The 19,985-nt window shown below is 37.3% G+C and overlaps 1 protein-coding gene and 1 pseudogene across 1 annotated transcript in view; one reads left to right on the top strand and one right to left on the bottom strand.

Moving 5' to 3' along the window:
• The window catches only part of GPC5 (glypican 5), a 1,883,811-nt gene that overhangs the window by 428,938 nt on the left and 1,434,888 nt on the right, over positions 1-19,985 (bottom strand). The gene's annotated exons all lie outside the window — the stretch shown is intronic.
• On the top strand, positions 11,183-11,276 carry LOC136309669 (U2 spliceosomal RNA; annotated as a pseudogene).

Genomic DNA, 19,985 nt, shown 5'->3' on the forward strand with positions numbered 1-19,985 from the left:
TTTATTTATTGATTTTTAGAGAGAGAGGAGAGAGAGAGAGAGAGAGAGAGAGAGAGAGAGAGAGAGAGAGAAGGGGGAGCAGGAAGCATCAACTCCCATATGTGCCTTGACCAGGCAAGCCCAAGGTTTTGAACCTGCGACCTCACTGTCCCAGGCTGATGCTTTATCCCACTGCGCCACCACAGGTCAGGCAAGACCTGGATATTTTAAAAGGAGCTTGACTAAAGTTTACTCCAGGATTCAGTCTTTGTCAGAATTGTTGTTTCTAATCAGGGAGATAACCAAGTTGCCTGTCACTTTCAAAACCCTTCTTTTGGTTTACACTTTCTAAGGTAGAAAGTCATGATTTCCAAATATGATAATTTTTTTTTCTGAAGTGAGAAGTGGGGAGGCAGAGAGACAGACTCTCACATACACCCAACTGGGATCCACCTGGCAAGCCCACTAGGGGGCAATGCTCTGCCCATCTGGGGCATTGCTCCACTGCAACTGGAGCCATTCTAGTGCCTGAGGCAGAGGCCATGAAGCCATCCTCAGTGCCCAGGCTAACTTTGCTTCAGTGAAGCCTTTGCTACAGGAGGAGAGGAGAGAGATGGAGAGAAAGGAGAGGAGGAGGGGTGGATAGGCAGATGGGTGCTTCTCCTGTGTGCCCTGGCTGGGAATTGAACCTGGCCGGGACTTCCACACTCTGGGCTCATGTTCTACCACTGAGCCCACCACCAGGGCCAGAATATTTTTATATTTCTGCTTAAATATTATGAAACAAACACAAAAGGAATGTGTTCATTATTCAATGTATCAGACTAATTTTACTTTCAACTCTTTATTTTTGGCATCAAATTTGTTTATGTGTTTTATTCTCCATAATGTGTGAACATTGTCCATAGTTATCATTTATGACTTGAAAATAAAGCTGTAGGAAGCACTGTTTCCTACTTCTAAGATGACTAAGAAAAAAACCATATAGGTTTTCTTCACACTCAAAAATAAAATTAGTTTTATAATTTTGTGGCAAAGTTTGAACTAAGGACATAATATAACTTGTCTGTCCTCACAGTGTATTAAGATTCTGACATCATCAGTGGAGAATTTTGCCTGACTGTATTTGAATAGTTTTCACACTTTTCATGCTCTCTTCACTTTGTTAAAACAAATGGAGCCCAAGTGTCTTTGGATTGCCTACAGGTTACTATAGAAAATTTTGATTTGGGATTAGATTACTCTGAAATATTTTCTAAAGGAACTCAATTTTATAGGATCAGTGTGTACTTGTAATTCATATTATAACTATAGAAAATATATTTGAGAGTTTAAGAGGTTTTTGTTCTCCATCATAACTAAAAGTTTTAATTTTGTGTCTAAAAATATTATATGATACAATAAATTTCCCTCAATGCTATTTGATATGAAACACTGCCTATTAAAAGCAAGATGAGCCCTGGCCGAGTGGCTCAGTGGTAGAGCGTCGGCCTGGCGTGCGGAAGTCCCGGGTTCGATTCCGGTCAGGGCACACAGGAGAAGCACCCATCTGCTTCTCCACCCCTCCCCCTCTCCTTCCTCTCTGTCTCTCTCTTCCCCTCCCGCAGCCAAGGCTCCATTGGAGCAAAGATGGCCCGGGCGCTGGTGATGGCCCCATGGCCTGTGCCTCAGGCGCTACAGTGGCTCTGGTCACAACAGAGTGACGCCGCAGATGGGCAGAGCATCGTCCCCTGGTGGGCGTGCCAAGTGGATCCTGGTCGGGCGAATGCGGGAGTCTGTCTGACTGCCTCCCCGTTTCCAACTTCAGAAAATAAATAAATAAATAAATAAAAAATAAAAGCAAGATGAGCATTTTGAATATATAATATTTATCTCTCAAGGGACACCCTTTCTCAGTAGATCATAATTTGAAGAACTGCTACTACTGTTATTGATGTAGCTTCTCCCAATCATTATCAGAAAAAAATGCAAATAGCCACAGTAACACAAATATTTGAATTTTTCATTTTAAAACCTTTCCACTAAGAAACCAAATATACAGTAAAGGTTACACAGCACTGGCTGACAGCCTTTCAGATGGATGGACCTATTACAACACTATATCCAAACAGAAAGGCCAGGTCACTCATTAAACCATAGTCAATAAAGTGGTGAAATGGGTTTTGTCCCAAGGACTGATGGCTGGATAATTTGACAAAAGGACAGAGAAGAATTGTGAAAATCAGAAGATTAATGGCTATTAATTTAGAAGGTACACATATCCTAGAATGAAACACATTTTGTTGTTGTATAGGATAATTACCATTTTCAATTAGCTGACATTTTAACGTAGCTTTGGGACTATAGCAAGACAATAACCCCTGGCATCTAATCTTAGCTCTGCTTCTTGTCAGTGATATCCTGGTATTGCTTCAAAGGCAAACCCAATACTTTGTGAGTGATGACTTTCTTTGTTATAAACAACAAGAAGTACATAAGGTTCAAAGTAAGTTCAGGTGATATACATTCTTAGGCAAAATATCTCATGTTAATACTTTTCTAAGTAAGTGAATGTTTTTATCCTGGAAATTTCACTAATAACTATATGCTTTTAATGCAATAGAGCAGTACTTTTATTGTATTATGATGTTGATATAAAAATAGAATTGAATCAGAAAGTTTAATATGCAGAATTTTATCCCATCACTGTGTATATTATTTATACTACTGTTTTCGCTCCATAATGTAAAACTTAAATATTCACTTCCACTTACTTAATATCATGTTTGAAATTTGAAAGTATAGTATTATTTGTACTTTAAAATAAATCAGCCATTTCTATCTGAAAATAAAAGTTCTCTAATTTTTTAAGAGAATGTACAATAATATCAGTGAAGATTACTTGTTTTGAAAAGCTCATTTGGAATAGATATTTGCCACAAAGAGCAATGAATTGACTTGATTCTACATCTCAACTGATATAGACAACTGGAAATGTAAAGTCTATCATTTGGAGAGGAAAGAAAAGAAAATCTCATTGAACCATTAGTAAAAGATACATTGGTTTCATTCTAGTCTGTTCTGGAATCCATATGAAGTATTTAGTTACCTAGTTCTCTAACAAATTCAAGACATAGATCACAAAGTTTGAGCATGAGAGAAAAAAAGTTGAAAATGTAAGTAACCCATTACAACCTAGCACTCCTGAAACACACAACTCAAAGTCCATGTCTCACTTATATGATGGTATTTGAGAAGTTCTGAGACACTAGTACTAATTGAAAAGAGAAACTTTCAAAAATACCTTAAAAGTTTTGGATGTTATAAAGATTCAGACAATGGCAGAAACCCTGTGGATTATGCTTTCCAGACCACAATCCTCAGAATCTAGATGTAAAATGCTTCTTTGTTCTGCTCTGTAATCTTTAGAAACATTACAGAGGTCTATTTTTAACAGTTCTTCTTAATCAGGCAAATGGTCATTAATGTTTTAAATCAATATTAGCATTTCATACTGCCGTGATCTCAATATTTGTGTTCCCCTAAAACATCTACGTTAGAATCCTAACTCCTAAAGTGATGGGGCCCTGGCCGGTTGGCTCAGTGGTAGAGCGTCAGCCTGGCGTGTGGGGGACCCGGGTTCGATTCCCGGCCAGAGCACATAGAAGAAGCGCCCATTTGCTTCTCCACCCCCCCCTCCTTCCTCTCTGTCTCTCTCTTCCCCTCCCGCAACCAAGGCTCCATTGGAGCAAAGATGGCCTGGGTGCTGGGGATGGCTCCTTGGCCTCTGCCCCAGGTGCTAGAGTGGCTCTGGTCTCGGCAGAGCGATGCCCCGGAGGGGCAGAGCATCGCCCCCTGGTGGGCAGAGCATCGCCCCTGGTGGGCGTGCCGGGTGGATCCCGGTCGGGCGCATGCGGGAGTCTGTCTGACTGTCTCTTCCCGTTTCCAGCCTCAGAAAAGAAAAAATAAAAATAAAAATAAATAAATAAAAATTAAAGTGATGATATCAGGAGGTGGGGCTTTTGGGAGGTGATTAAGTCATGAGGATCCTTTTGAGTAAGATTAGTATTTTTATAAAAAAGAGTCCAAAGAGAAACTTAGGCCCTTCTGCCATGTAAGGTTATAGTAAAAAGATGACTGTCTAGGCAGTAGGCTTTCACCAGACATTGAATATACCAGAGCCTTGATCTTGAATCTTTCATCCTCAAAACTATGAAAAATACATTCCTGCTATTTTTCTAAGCCATCCTGTTTATATTATATTTTACAATGGCCCAAGTAAACTAAGACTGATACCAAGTGAAAGAGTGTAGGTGTGAAAAGCCAATCGTAAATAAGGTGCTTTCCAATTTCATTGCTTGGTTTACTCAAAACTTCCGAATTACACTATCATTCACATAGTTCTTAAAATTTTAATTTCATACACTCCTGAGTCATGATTACTTTGTCAATTAAATATTTCATTATCACAATTGGAGAATACTCACACATACACTGTTGTACAGTTATAATTAATGCTGACTTGAGAATGTCTGACATGCTGCACTATAATATATGTCATCCTAGATAACCCATAGAGCCAATGTCATTTTTTGTCCCCTTTATATTCATCTCCAAATTGAAAAAAAAAAAAAAGTAAAATAAATTAAAGCCAAAGAACTAAATGTGTCCCTGGCTTGTTAGGTCAGTGGTAGAGTGGTGACCCGGCATTTGGATATCCTGGGTTTGATTCCTAGTTAGAGCACACAGAAGAAGCGACCACCTGCTTCACCTTTCTTCCCCTTCCTTCTCCTCCTCTCTCTCTCTCTTTCTGCCTCTCCTCCTCCTGAAGCCATGGCTCAATTGGTTCGATCACATCAGCCCGGGTGCCTCAGGTTCAAAAATAGCTCAGTTGTGAGCGTGGCCTCAGATGGGTTGAGTATTGGCCCCAAATGGGGGTTGCTGGGTGGATCCTAGTGGGGGCATGTGCAGGAGTCTGCTTCTCTATCTCTCTTCCTCTCACATAAAAATGTATATATATAAAAGTATGACCCTATTCTCCTGGCTGCTGAATAAGCTGCATGATTTGGACAACTGACAGGAGGTACTTGGACCTTTTATATAAGGGGCCCTAAGAGATTACGAAAGAAGAAAAAAGAGCTCTTACACTAACTAAGAAACTTTAAATGAACTAACCTACATACACTATCTCATTTAATCATCATAACAAACTCAGTAGCTAGAAATCTTCAAAAAGTCAGACAGCATCAGTTTTGCTCTACATTATGGCTTTAAGCAGTTAGCAAAGTGCCTGGAAAAAGAACAGACTTTCAATTAATATCCTTGCAAAAGGAGAAGGAAAGGAGAGAAAAAAAATTGAAGTTGATATTTTTATAGTCATCTTAAACATGAAAAGGCATAAATAAAGAGAAAATACAATAAATAATTTCCCCAAGATCATAAGGAAGTGATGGGCCAAGAATTCAAATTCTCACCTGTCAGAAACTAAAACCCATGCTTTCTACTCTAAAATATTCTTCCATTTATAAATGAACTATATTTCTTTCCCTTTAGAAACATTGATTGTGACTTTATTTATGGTAGCTACCAGCTAAGAGGGTTGCAATTACCTGGAATTTAAATCAGAAAAGAAAAAAATAATAATAAACAGATGTGATGTCAAAACATTTCTGCATCTTTTGTTTTCTATGGTAACAGAACCACCCCCAGGGAAGAGATTGAAGCAGGAGTGCACTCCGCTCACTCCCAGCTCCACGGTCTGCATCGCATGGTGGATCAAGTACATAAATGCCTGAGAAGCTTCTCTGTGACCTAACACAGACATTCATATGCCACTTTACTGAAGTCATTTTTCAGATAATGAAATACTCATAAAATCATTATAACGCCTCAGTAAAATTACTCATTAGCACCTGTAACTCTTGAAATTCCCCCAATTACTCAGTATTTTTAAAAAATAACTGCCAGTCAATTAATGAGGCTTCTCTGCTTTGCCTAAATATAGTATGCATTTCATATTATCAGTGCAATCAAAAGTTCCAACCCTGGATGATGTATCTATAAGTTGGGAGAGATGAGTAACCAAATGACCTCAGTGTGTTCCCTTGGAAGGTCTCTTTCCACTCAGGTGCTCAGAAAGTGACAACTACTTCCATCTGTGTACTGCTCTGTTCCTCACAGGTCCATGTTCCACCTTAAATGTCATCTACAGATTGGATGAAAAACGCCTTTACTGGTTCTCTCTCTCTCTCACTCTTTTATTTTTATTTTTATTATTTATTTTTGAAAGAGAGAGAGAAGCAAGGAGAGAGAGAGACAGGAACACTGCCCTGCTTCTGTATGTACCCTGACCAGGGAATTGAACTGATAACCTTCATGCTCCCAGACGACATTCTAACTAATTGAGCAATCATCCAGGGCTTAATTTTTATTGAATTTTAGAGTGACAGAGAGAGGGGAGAGGGAAAAGAAGCATTCATTTGTTGTTTCACTCAGTCATGTATTCTTTGATTGCTTCCCATGTGTGCCCTGTCTGGGGATCAAACCCCAACCTAGTTGTTTTGGGACAGTGCTCTTAACCAACGGAGCTAATTGGCCAGACCTCTGGTTCTCTTTAGGAGAGCTCAGAAAGTTTGGTAAGTTCAAAAAAAATCTTAAAAGAAAAACTATCAAAGAAGATAAAAGTAAAAAAGGGGATATAGATAAATTAATAAGTAATCTTAGTTTAGTTCTGAAAAGCACAGTTTTTTTCCTGATTCTCCCGTTATGATTTACTTCTGGATCCCATTTCTATATCTCTTTCTACAGTCTGGCTCGGAGCAATGTCCAGTCTTTAGTTCCAATTGGCCTGGGCCACCATTCTGGGCAGAGTGTTCGCCTAGAGGCAGGGAGAAGGGCTCCTTGTCTTCCCCTCACATGACATTTAGGCTGCACTCAATTATTTGGAGGCAAGAATCAGAAAAGCAGCCTCTTGTTTGCCAACCTTTCTCCCCATTTTAATCTTTCATGAAAGAAACTTGCCTCTGCTCCCACCTGAATGGTAACATCTATAATAGCCGATGAAAATAGATATTCTCTGTCCAATCATAATATCTAGTGGGCCACACTGAGCCCACAAAACCCTTTAAATATATATGAACCCTATATTTGACCCACATGTTTAAAAGAATATCTTGTGTCACTGTGAAGGCTGAGCTGCATAATCAAGTTGGCTTTCAGACCTATAGTAGTCAAAATAATCTTTTCTTTTCTTAATGTAGTATAAGGATGATCAGAATGAGAATTCTACTGCTCAGCAATGGTCCAAGGAGGAAGATGCTGAATAGTGAGGTCAGCAAGAGGCCAAGCACATTATCCTCCTTGTATCATGTTCCTCTTATTGTGCTTCGCCTCTCCTTTCTTCTCAGAATGGTCTCTTCTTCCCAGATGTTTTAGGGCTATAATAAATCATATTTAGATAAAAAGAAAAAATAAATAGAAAGTGTAGTCGAAAGTCAATATATGTTCGACTATTTCATAAACTGCAAGTTTGAATTCCATGCAATCTTCTGTGAATTACAAATTGATTTACTATAGCAGGAAAATACAACAAGTATTACATGCTAATATTTTATCTATTTTATCCATTTTATATACAGTTTACACTTGAACAGCATGAGTTTAAACTCTACTCATCCACTTATATGTGGATTTTTTTTTCAATAAATATACAGTCAGTTGTCCATATCCCCAGCTTTTGCATGCAGAGATTCAACCAACTATAGGCTGAAACATTACTTTTGATCTGTGTTTGGGAATCTGTGGTTGCAGGGCATCAACTGTAGGCTTGTATGCATTGTTCTATGCCATTTTATATGAGGGACTTGAGCATTTCTGGATTTTAGCATCCATAGTGGATTCTGGACCAATCCTCCATGGATACTGAGAAGCAACTATAGTTAAGTTTGGGGGGAGTAAAAAGTATTCTTTGAACAAAGTGAGTAACAACTGTTCTTCATTTAGACTATAAATATATGTTGCCAGGTATTATGTGCCCTGCCTTGTGTCAGGCACAGGAAAATAAATAATAAGGCATCAAAGAACAGTTAAACAAACATTCAAAGCAGAGTATTAATTCATGTAATAGAAGCAAGATGCTATGAGCATATCTCTAAACCACAAAGTGAGACCAGGAGGGAGGCTCTCTGGAGGAAGTGATGCCTAGAGCAAATAATGAAGGAACAGCAAGACAAAAGCAGGAGGTGGCTTTTCTTGGTGGAGAGGGCGTGGATACAGGATGGCACTTGTGCTTTGCCAGGAACTCTGAGGAGTTCTGAATGGCTGGAGCATGATTGCAAAGATGCAAAAAAGTGCTCAGCCAGTTCTGTTGTGTGCTCTCACCCAACAACAGACAGGCAATGTTTGTGTGTGGATGTGCATATGTGCATGTGCTTCAAAAACATGATGTGAGAAATATAGCTAAGCACCCTTCTTGTAAAAGTATGGGAGATGTTACTCATATATACTGCCTACAAAAATTAGGGCATATTTAAAAATGAATATGAAATGATAGAATATTACCTAATTTTTGTGAGCAGTATAAATAAACATACTTGCTAAAAATTGTTATATTACAAGGTCCAATTTATTTACATCCCTGTCTCCTCTCAGAATCTAGGATGTTGCCCTGGCCGGTTGGCTCAGCGGTAGAGCGTCGGCCTGGTGTGTGGGGGGCCCAGGTTCGATTCCCAGCCAGGGCACATAGGAGAAGCGCCCATTTGCTTCTCCACCCCCCCCTCCTTCCTCTCTGTCTGTCTCTTCCCCTCCCGCAGCCAAGGCTCCATTGGAGCAAAGATGGTCCGGGCGCTGGGGATGGCTCCTTGGCCTCTGCCCCAGGCGCTAGAGTGGCTCTGGTCTCGGCAGAGCGACACCCCGGAGGGGCAGAGCATCGCCCCCTGGTGGGCAGAGCGTCGCCTCCTGGTGGGCGTGCTGGGTGGATCCCGGTCAGGCACATGCGGGAGTCTGTCTGACTGTCTCTCCCCATTTCCAGCTTCAGGAAAAAAAAAAAAAAAAAAAGAATCTAGGATGTCCCCAGCTCTGTTTCTATTTGCTTTGTTTCGGGTCAAACATTTCTTGCACAATACAGATTGGCAGAAGTTAAAAAGGGCAAGTGGCTGCTCCTCCCCAGACCTGACAGGCTTTTGACCTGCAATCCAGACAACCAAGAATACTCTCCTAGAATGAGATGGACCTTTTCTCTGTTCCCACTTCACTTGTTGTATATCTTTATGGAAACATTTCTCTTACAAGGTTATAATTTGCCATTTTCATGTTTGTTTCCGTTCAAGAAGAGTAATAGCTTTGTATTCTCAAGTTTGCAGCACCTGGAAACTTCTTTAGATGAATCCTTGAATCCATAGTTGAATCAGCCAATTTATTAGCTGCACCTTTCCCAGGTATTACTCTATGTTTACCATTAAAGTTGGATTTCCTATTTTGTTCCTCCACTTACTGTGTTCATTAGATGCCACATAATAAATGGAGGAACAAAATAGAAACAGAGGCAAGGTCACAGGGAACAGCTGCCAGACAGAAGGGGGAAGAGGGGACTGGATGAAAGAAGGTGAAGGGATTAGCCAAAAATATTTACATAACACATAGATACAGACAAGAGAGTAGCAATAGCCAGAGAGAAAAAAGGGAGGTGGCTACAGGGGGCAGAGCATAAATGGGTGGGGGATGGGGGTGAAAAATAATTTGCATGGGTCATGGGGGGCATGATGTGGTATGTAGATGGCATTATAAATATAAATTTTTTTAAAGTTGGATTTCACAATATCAATATTATCTCAGAAACGCTTAGACCATGTTTATTTTAAGGATATATAGAGAAAAAGGTGAGAGAGTTCAGCTAGAAACATTAATTAACTTGTGACAGAAGAGTACATGCTTAGCTCTCTGGCCCAAGAGCTCATTTCTTTTTAGTTTTATTGAACTACACTTTGTGTGGGACTTTTCATAACCTAACATTTCTATGCATCTCACTAAGGTGCATGGAGGTTGTTTAAAGCTCTGGCTTCTGACAGCTATTCAAACTGCATCTAATGTCATTATTTAGATAATAAATTTGTTTGGGAAGATTTAAAATCTAGAATTTTCTTTTGGTCTCAAAACTAGACTACTTCCAGGCAAATCTGAATGCAGTGTAACCCAGCAATAATAAATATGACAATGGAGTGAGAATCTTGTTCTTTCTACAGATTTTTACACAGTTTTGGGGTAAAGGGCAAGTTATTTTACCTCTCTATGATTTATTTTCTCCACCTTTAAAATGAAAGCTAATAATAGAAGTTAAATTATATTATTTTGTGGGTAAGAATTAAATAAAAGATATAAAATTTATATAGAACAGTGATGAACACATTAATAAATGCTCAACATATGCTTTATGGAGATATGCTTTTCTCTACAAGCTTGCATTTAGGAATAGGCATATGTAACTAAAAAGAAAAATACCTAGCCAGACACATCTATAAGCATAATTTTACACTGTTATATGACAATGTTACTAGATTCCCAATCTGATTATTCAGTAGTCATTTCGTGCCTTCTTTCATTCATAAAATGGATATGAGTTTCTGCACATTATTCCTTCTCCTTTTTTAATGTTTTCAAATGATACTAATCATGTCTGAAAAGCTAAGAAGATAAGGGTGAAATGACTCAAAGTCCTTATTGGCTCTCTGAGCAGTCTTACAATGTTTGAACAACTTCTCAGAGTTTCTTTAAAAGCCACTTAAGAAAGACTTGCTCACATATCACAAAGCATTATTGATGGAAACTGGAAGTTCTGCCTTATCTTTGGGAAATGAAAATTTGTTTTCTTTAGCTTTTATTAAAAAGGACAGCCAGATTACAATACTTTATTAGTATAGCTTGATATCAGGTAGTGTGATAATGTTCTTCATTATCAAGATTGCTGAGGCTATTTAGATTCTTTTTTGGTTCTACATATATTTTAGGAATATTAATTCTAGATCTGTGAAGGATGTCACTGGTATTTTAGTAGGAATTTGGTTGAATCTACAGATTGTGTTGGTAGTATGGACATTTTAATAATGTTCATTCTTCTAATCCATAACCATGGTAGATGCTTCCACTTGTTTGTATCTTCCTCTATTTTTTCCCAATGTCCTATAATTTTTTTAAGTATAAGTCTTTTACTTTCTTGGTTAGATTTATTTCTATCGCTTCTCGGCCTTTTGGCTAAGATCAAGTGTAGATTTATTTCTAGATACTTTAATTTATATTTTTTGTGCAATATTAATGGGATATTTCCTTGTTTTCTCTGTCTAATAGTTTATTATTGGTATATAAAAACATTATTGATTTCTGAATATTAATTTATATGCTGCTACTTTGCAAAATTCATTTATTAGGTCCAATAGTTTTTTGGTGGAGACTTTAGGGTTTTCTGTGTACAGTATCATGCCATCAGCAAATGATGACAGTTTTACTTCTTCCTTTCTAATTTGGATATCTTTTATTTCCTCTTCTTGTCTGATTGCTGTGGCTAGGGCTTTCAATTCTAGGCTGAATATTAGTGGTGAAGTGGACATTCTTGATATCAAAAGGGTTGCTTTTAGTTTTTTCCCATTGAATATGAAGTCAAAATATCCTTGTACAGGCATAAGAACAAGCATATAGATCAATAGAATAGAACGAGAACCCAGAAATAAACCCACACCATTATGGTCAATTGAAGAGCATACAGTGAGTAAAGACAATCTCTTTAATTAATGGTGCTGAGAAAATTGGACAAGTACACACAAAAAGTGAAACTAGACTACCAATTTACACCCTTCACATGAATAAAAACCTTAAATATAAGCCACAAAACCATAAAAATCCTATAAGAAAACATAGGCAGTAGAATCTCAAACATCTGTCATATTCTGTACGGTATTTTTACCATTATACTTTCTCAGGCAAGTGAAACAAAAAATTAAACTAAAAAGCTTTTGTGCAGCAAAGGAAACCATCAACAAAATGAAAAGACAAGTCACTGAATGGAGGAACATACTCTCCAGTACATCTGACAAAGAGGTAAAAATCAAAATTTATAAAATTCAACATCAGGAAGACAAACAGTCCAGTTAAAAAATGGGCAAAGGACCTGAAGCTACACTTCTCCAAAGAGGACATACAGATAGCTAATAGGCATATAAAAAATGCTTGTTACTAATTATCAGAGAAGTGCAAATTAAAACCACAATGAGATTATCACCTCTCATCTGCCAGAATGGCTCTCATCAAAAAATCAACAAACAACAAGTGTCTGCAAGGGTGTGAAAAAAGGGAACCCTCATACACTGTCAGAAGGAATGAAAATTTGTGCAGTCACTGTGGAAAACAATGTGGAGTTTTCTTAAAAAATTAAAAATAAACCTGTTTTTTGACCCAGATACCTCATTTCTGGGATATGTTCTAAAAATCCCCAAACACTAATTCTAAAAAAGATATGCAACACCTGCTCATTGAAGCTTTATTTACAATAGCCAAGATCTGAAAGAAGCCCAAGTATTTATAGGTGGATAAGTATATAAAAAAGTTGTGGTACATTTCTACAATGGAATACTATGTGGCCACAAGTAAGAAGGAAATCTTACCTTTTGCAATAACATGAATGGACCTGGAGATCATTATGCTAAATGAAATAAGCCAGGTAGAGAAAGACTAGTACCATTTGATCTCACTTATATGTGATATCTAATGAACATAATAAGTTGATGAACAAAATAGAAATAGAGGCATGGACTCATGGAACAGTTGAGCAGCTGTCACAGGGTAGAAGGTGAGGAGACTGGATGACAGAAGGTGAAGAAATTAGTCAAAAAACATATACACATAATACATAGATACAGACAACAGGATGGCAACAGCCAGAGGGCAAGAGGGTGGGGTTGGAGATATAGGGAAGGAGGGCAAAGGAAGGGAAATGGGGGTGGAAAGAGACTTTATTTCGGGTGGGGAGAGTGCACAATGTGGTGTGCAGATGGCTTTTTTTTCAGGGACAGAGAGAAAGTCAGAAAGAGGGATAGACAGGGACAGACAGACAGGAATGGAGAGACATGAGAAGCATCAATCATCAGTTTTTTGTTGCGAGACCTTAGTTGTTCAATGATTGCTTTCTCATATGTGCCTTGACTGCGGGCCTTCAGCAGACAGAGTAACCAAGCTGGTGAGCTTTTGCTCAAACCAGATGAGCCTGCACTCAAGCTGGCAACCTTGGGGTCTCGAATCTAGGTCCTCCGCATCCCAGTCTAACGCTCTATCCACCGCGCCACGGCTTGGTCAGGCTGTAGATAGTTTTATATTGAGTTGTATACTTGAAACCTGTATGGTCTGATAAACCATGTCATCCCAATAAATTAAAAAAAAATCCTGCCAGAATAGTTTGAAGCCTGTTTAGCATGGTGGGCACCAAAACTTTAATTAACACTTCATATCCATTGCCCTCTTGTCCACTTTTAAAAGAATCAAAATATAATTAACCTTGTTTTTAGAAAGAACAATACTAACTAAAAGCTGGACAGTGACTCAGTGGTGCTTATGCTTGTGGGGTTTTTTTTGTTTGTTTGGTTTTTGGTTTTTTGTGTTGGTTTTTTTTTTTGTTTTAACTTCAACCAAATAACTCACACCAGGGACTGTAGAATTTCTAGGTACCACCATTCTATTATTGACCACTCTTTAATCCTTCGAGGAGAGAATGACCAAGAGCAACATAAAACTTTATTACTTTTTTATTACTCCATAATTGGCTTTTGATTAGAAGAGAAATCAGCTACAGTCAAAAGCTCTGGCTATTATTGCATCTATAAAATGTACATTTTACCACCACTGTAAGAATTAGATTTACCACGAATAACATACTGAAACAAGATCAAAATCCCATGTGATATATTATAAGCTAGTATTTTGATCCTATAATATTTTATTTATACCACTGTGATTTGAAACTATTTAGAGATGAACTTAATGCATAATTTTCTCTGAGAGTAAACAGGGAGCTGAGTCCTTACTACTTGGTGGAGTAATTACACAAAAACTAGAAGTCACTCATAGTTCTGTTATCTGCCTAATACTTATTTTTGATATCATTAAAATCACTGTTTTTTGAAGTATATTTTAAATAAACTTGTCCAGATATGCAAGGCTACCTCATCACTGAAATTTTTCTAGTGGCCACACAGCAAGATAAGTCTATTTTAAGCGGAAATGTTATTTTTAAGGATGACCATTGGCCTAATCTTTGAGATAAAATCCTCTCTTCTATAGGTGTGGAGCTCAGGGCTTTTATTCAGCTATTTTTGTTCAAATGATGAAATAAAACAAAAATATGACTTTTGAGTAAAAACAACAATAGGGTTTTGCTGAAAGGAACCTTAGTGATTCAATCCATGTAAAAACGTGTGGTCATACACCTCAGGGAAACCGCAAGCCATACAAACAAACAACCCCCCCAAAAAAACAAACAAACCGTGGTTGGGTTTTCAAGTATCAAAACAAAGTGCTGACTCTATAAGCTAAGGTAATTTGTAGCATATATAGAATAGCTCTCTCTTACTATGATAGACTATAAATATTATAGGTCAAGTCAAAGGATACCATCAAATTGTTTGACATCCAGCTAAAAACTCATGTTGAAATAAATTCCAGGTAGCTTATCTTAAAAAACATGTTATCTGTTTTTCCCCCAAATAATCTATATTCTATTTATAATTATATTATCAGAAACATTGTTCCAAAAGAGTGGCTTAAATTTTAAAACAAATAGCTGTATAAACAAATGTTTTATATTTGTTATAACAATTATAGTTATTCAATAACATGCACTTGTACATTTAAAATTTTTTTCATTCTCATTTATCCTCCCTTTGCCCAACTCTACCTGATCAGTTAATTCTTGGTAGCACAAATCTTTATATACAAGCATAAGCACCTGCTTTTTAAATAAAGTCACTTTGGAGTATAAAAAGGTAGATAATTACTATTATTTATTTATTTTGTAAATCAATGAAAAATTTACCTATTTCTTATCAGACTGGCAAAAAATACATATTTTTGGTTGCCACAGAATGAAATTTTAGTAATTACTTTATGAGTGCCATGAAATGAAAATGATTGAAAATTGCTGCAATATACAAATGATGTATTATAGAATCATACAACTGAAACCTATATAATTTTATTAACCAGTGTCACCCCCAATAAATTCAATAAGTAGAAATGATCCTGTGAAAATGTAAATCAGATCACATTAGTCTTTTGGCTCAAAACCCTCCAATGCCATCCCATGTCACTCTGGTTAAATGCTCAATGGTCATTCCCACTAGCATAGCCCAGTACAATTTGTCATACTGGGGTTTCTGTCTGCATTCCCTAATCATTTCCTGATTCTTCCCTCAGGTCCAGCCACACAGGCATTCCAGCTGCCCCTCAGACACCCTGGACCTCCAATCTTCCACTTGCTACACCCTTTATCTATCTCATCTATTTCATGTCTTTGCTCAGATATCACCTACTCAGAGAGACTTTCTGTCTTATCTGATCAGGCTGCTATAATAAATTACTATAAACTATGTGAATTAAAAAACAATCATTTTTTTTCACAGTTCTGGAAGCTAAGAAGTTTAAGATCAAGGTGCCAGTAGATACGGGTTTTGTTGAGGACCCTCTTTCTGGCATGCAGATGGCCATACTCTGTTTGTTTCGTCACATAGCAGAGAACAGACGGATGAAACTCATCTCTCTTCCTATAAAGGCACTAATCCCACCATGAGAGCCCACACCCTCATATCTAATTACCTCCCAAAGGCCCTGTCCCAAAGTATTATTACAGTGGGGATGATAACAGTTTCAAGATAAGAATTTTGGAAATATACAAACATTCAGTCCATAGAGACTCCCCATCTGATCAGGCTGTGGTGCAGTGGATAGAGCATCAGCCTGGGATTCTGAGGACCTAGGTACAAAACCTTAAGGTCACCAACCTGAGCGTGGGCTTGAGCTCAAGTTCACTGGCTTGAGTAAGGGGTCACTGGCTCAGCTGGAACCTCTCATCAAGGCACATATGAGAAAGCAATCAATAAACAACTAAGGTGCTGCAACTAGGAGCTGATGTTTCTCATCTCCCCCCTTCCTGTTCATCTGTTTCTTTCTGTTTCTGTGTTTCTGTCGCTAAAAAATAAAAATAAAACTACCCCGTTTTGCACACTCTCTATTTCCCTTTCCTGCTTTGTTTTTCTTCATAGCACTATTGCCCTTCATCACATTATATGTTTTAATTATTTTGCTATTGAGTGTCTCTCTCAACTATACTATAAGATCTATGAGAGAAGAAACTTTTGTCCCTTTACTTAATTAATTTTCCTACCAGGATAAAGAAGGGCCTGACCCACAGGAGAAGCTCCATGTCTATTGTTGAATCAATTAATATGTGTTTCTGTTCCCAACAAATTTCTTATTATTTCGCAATTTTCTTTTTGCACTTTTGTTTCAGAACCTTTTCTGTAGAGCTGAGTCTGCAGAGAATACATTGTACTTTGTTGGACCAAATATAAAGTTTACAGGATTTAGTTTTTATTCCCCTGGATGTTTTTGATTGATTTTCAGAAAAAAGAAGAAAACGCTGACTTATACAGCCATGTGTGTGGGAAATCTTACTAGTCTGTGGTTAAGACTCATTGTTTCTATCTTTGCCATGTTTCTAAGTTTCACTCATATCTCAGTCTCCCCAAACTCTAATGCCTTTTCTGTAATACATCTTGTACATCTTCCTGGGAAAGCATACTTTTACTAATGTTACCTTAGAATTTAGAATTCCCTGTTGCATTTCTAGATGAATCCATCTAGGATCCAGGGTCCTTGAGGTTTATGTTTCCGGCTCTAACACATTTGTTTATTTTACTTACACACATACTCTAATATTCTTCTCCTATTTCAATTAAGGATTTGTTGTCCTCTTGTCACTCTCTACTTCCTCAAACATTAGCCAGTCTTCAAGACTTAAACTGGACCCTCTCCTTAGAGCAATTTTCATTTATTCTGAGTAATATAGATCTCTTCCTCATTGAAATAACCAGTGATGGGATTCAAATAATTTAACAACTGGTTTTCTTCCCTAATGACTGTTTTAAGCATAAAAAAGATATATTAAAGGTGGTTTATTATTTCATGCATCTAATACTTCAATAAGAACAATAAAAGAGGTACATAAAACTAGATTGTGATAGGAAAGTTTTAAAATATTAATGAAAAAATATTAAATAATACCTGACAAAAAACAAAACACTGTTATTTAAGATATTTCCATGTTGCTTCTTGATTGGTGTCCTCACTTGCAATTTTTTCCAACTATGGACAGAATGAACATTACTATGGGCACTTAGAACACGCTGTTGCACAGATGAACATTAAAAAAGAGTAAGAAATGTAAATTTGTGATTTCCACATTGGGCGGCTGCCCAGGCACCCACCTTAGAGAAAATCCTGATTTACAAGTGCCATTTTAACAACTGGTTCACCAAACTCAACAAAAAATTAGGTATCGGTTCTGCCAAACTAGTGCAAACCAGTTGAATCCCACTACTGGGAATAACTATTATATCTTTCATGTGAAAAAATTGAGAATTCAGTTATTCTCTAGGACTACTTCATAAGCTATTTGAACCCTAAATAAGAACTCAAATTTTTTTTTTTGCTATCCTCTGGGACATATAATCTTAGAAAGCTAAGTGATTGGTTTTTACTTATCTAGCACATAAAGTGTTTAGCACATACTAGCCATTGAATTTTTTCTTGCAGAAAGACTACAAAAGGTAAGAAGGTAGGACGGGAGAAAAAAAAAGGAGGTTTTAAGAGGGAGTGAGGAAAGGAGGGAGGGAGAGAAGGGCTGAAAATGACTTTATTTTTCAAGGGTTTTTTGGGTTTTTTTATTTTATTTCATTGATAAGTAAATTTATCCTTATGTTCTCCACACTTCACTCTTTGGGAGGAAATAGAATTGGGTAAAATGAGGCTAAATAGTGATGGGAGAAGACTTGACTTGGGTGGTCATACAGTACAATATGCAGATGACATATTATAGAATTTTATACCTGAAACATATAATAGTATTATTCAATGTCACCCTAATAAATTCAATAAAAAGATTTTAAAAATAAAGTGCATTGACATTAGTGAAAAGCCATAAAATTAACAAATGCATATTAACTTTTATTATTTTTTTTATTTTAGTTTTTGTATTTTTCTGAAGCTGGAAACGGGGATAGACAGTCAGACAGACTCCCGCATGCACCCAACCGGGATCCACCCGGCATGCCCACCAGGGGGCGATGCTCTGCCCCTCCAGGGCATTGCTCTGTTGCCACCAGAGCCACTCTAGCGCCTGGGGCAGAGGCCAAGGAGCCATCTCCAGCGCCCGGGCCATCTTTGCTCCAATGGAGCCTTGGCTGCGGGAGGGGAAAAGAGAGACAGAGAGGAAGGAGAGGGGGAGGGGTGGAGAAGCAGATGGGTGCTTCTCCTGTGTGCCTTGGCCGGGAATCGAACCCAGACTTCTGCACGCCAGGCCGACGCTCTAACACTGAGCCAACTGGCCAGGGCCCATATTAACTTTTAAACACATTGCAATTCATATTACACCCTTTAAATATCCAAAGTACAAAAATTTCATTGGTAATTGGTATAAATGTAATTGAGAAGTAAGAATTTTATTGTACAGTTGTATTATGGCATGTTCAAACAGATTATATAGTAAACTAAATTACTATTGTTTTTACTCAAATTATCTATTCATAATGAATTACTGTTTTACACTATTTCTCTTCAAACTATCTTTCAGCAATTTTTTAATTGAAATTCTAACAGTTGCTGTGCCATTTGGTGGAGATATAAAGATTAGTTTATTTAACTTCAAGGAAACCACAATGTAAGGGACAGATAAATCTCCTTTCTAATTCTACATTCTGCTTTTTATTAAAAAAAATAGAGTTCATTAGATATTTTTAAACTAAAGAGACTAAAGGAAGAAGCTTGCAGCACAAGCTGTATATCAAAAGCAGTCATAAATGAGATATATGCGTTTCATAGGACTAACTTGGCGTAAAGTTAGAAAATTATTAAATAAATCCAGGTAAAATTGAAAAAGTAATATATGCATTCAGACGGACATTTTAGAATGGTAAAATATTTGGTGCATTCAGCCTGTCTATGCCCTGCAACAGATTTCTCATTTGGCTATAGTGAACAATTGACCAGCTGTTAGGAGAAAATTTGTCATGTTTGAACAAACTTCTTCTGTGCCAAGAACAAGGTCAGAAGTAAAGGAGAGGAATATTCTGTCACTTATTAAATTTGACAGTAAATTACTATTTGATGAACAGATGGACTTCAAGTGATTTAAATTCATAATCAAAGTGTAATCATGAGGAATAGTTATATGGAATTTTCTGTCAACCCATCAGTGAAGAATATATCTTGAATATTAGTCACTGAATTGTGTCTTGTTCCCTGAGAGCTTGTCCACACTCATATAAAGTGTGTCTATGTGCTTCCAAAATTATGAGGATATGGATGCACTTGTGTGATTTATTTTTGTAACACTTGTCTATATTAACTGGAAATTGTGGTTTCAATAGCATTTGGAGACATTAAAAAGCAAACTTGTAGTTTTTATTTTGTTAAAATTAGGTACTGTATCTTTTTGAACAGAATTTAGAATCTACCCTATTGAATATGCATATATCTGAACATGTTAAACTATAAGCTTCTAAATAATATTAGGATGGCTAAATTAATAATAGCAGCAGCAGCATTCATATTCCTTAGAGTAGGCACCTGCCAAGTATGTATGTCTTTAGAAGGAGAGGTGTATAAAATGTTTAGAAAGTACTCAGTATATGTTCTTGTCAATGTGTTTGGTAATGTGATGGTAGTAACATCATTAATGATGGTTATGAAGAATCTGTATGTGAACATTCTGAGAGGTA

Source organism: Saccopteryx bilineata, chromosome 6 (genome assembly GCF_036850765.1).
Source record: "Saccopteryx bilineata isolate mSacBil1 chromosome 6, mSacBil1_pri_phased_curated, whole genome shotgun sequence".
NCBI lineage: Eukaryota > Metazoa > Chordata > Mammalia > Chiroptera > Emballonuridae > Saccopteryx > Saccopteryx bilineata.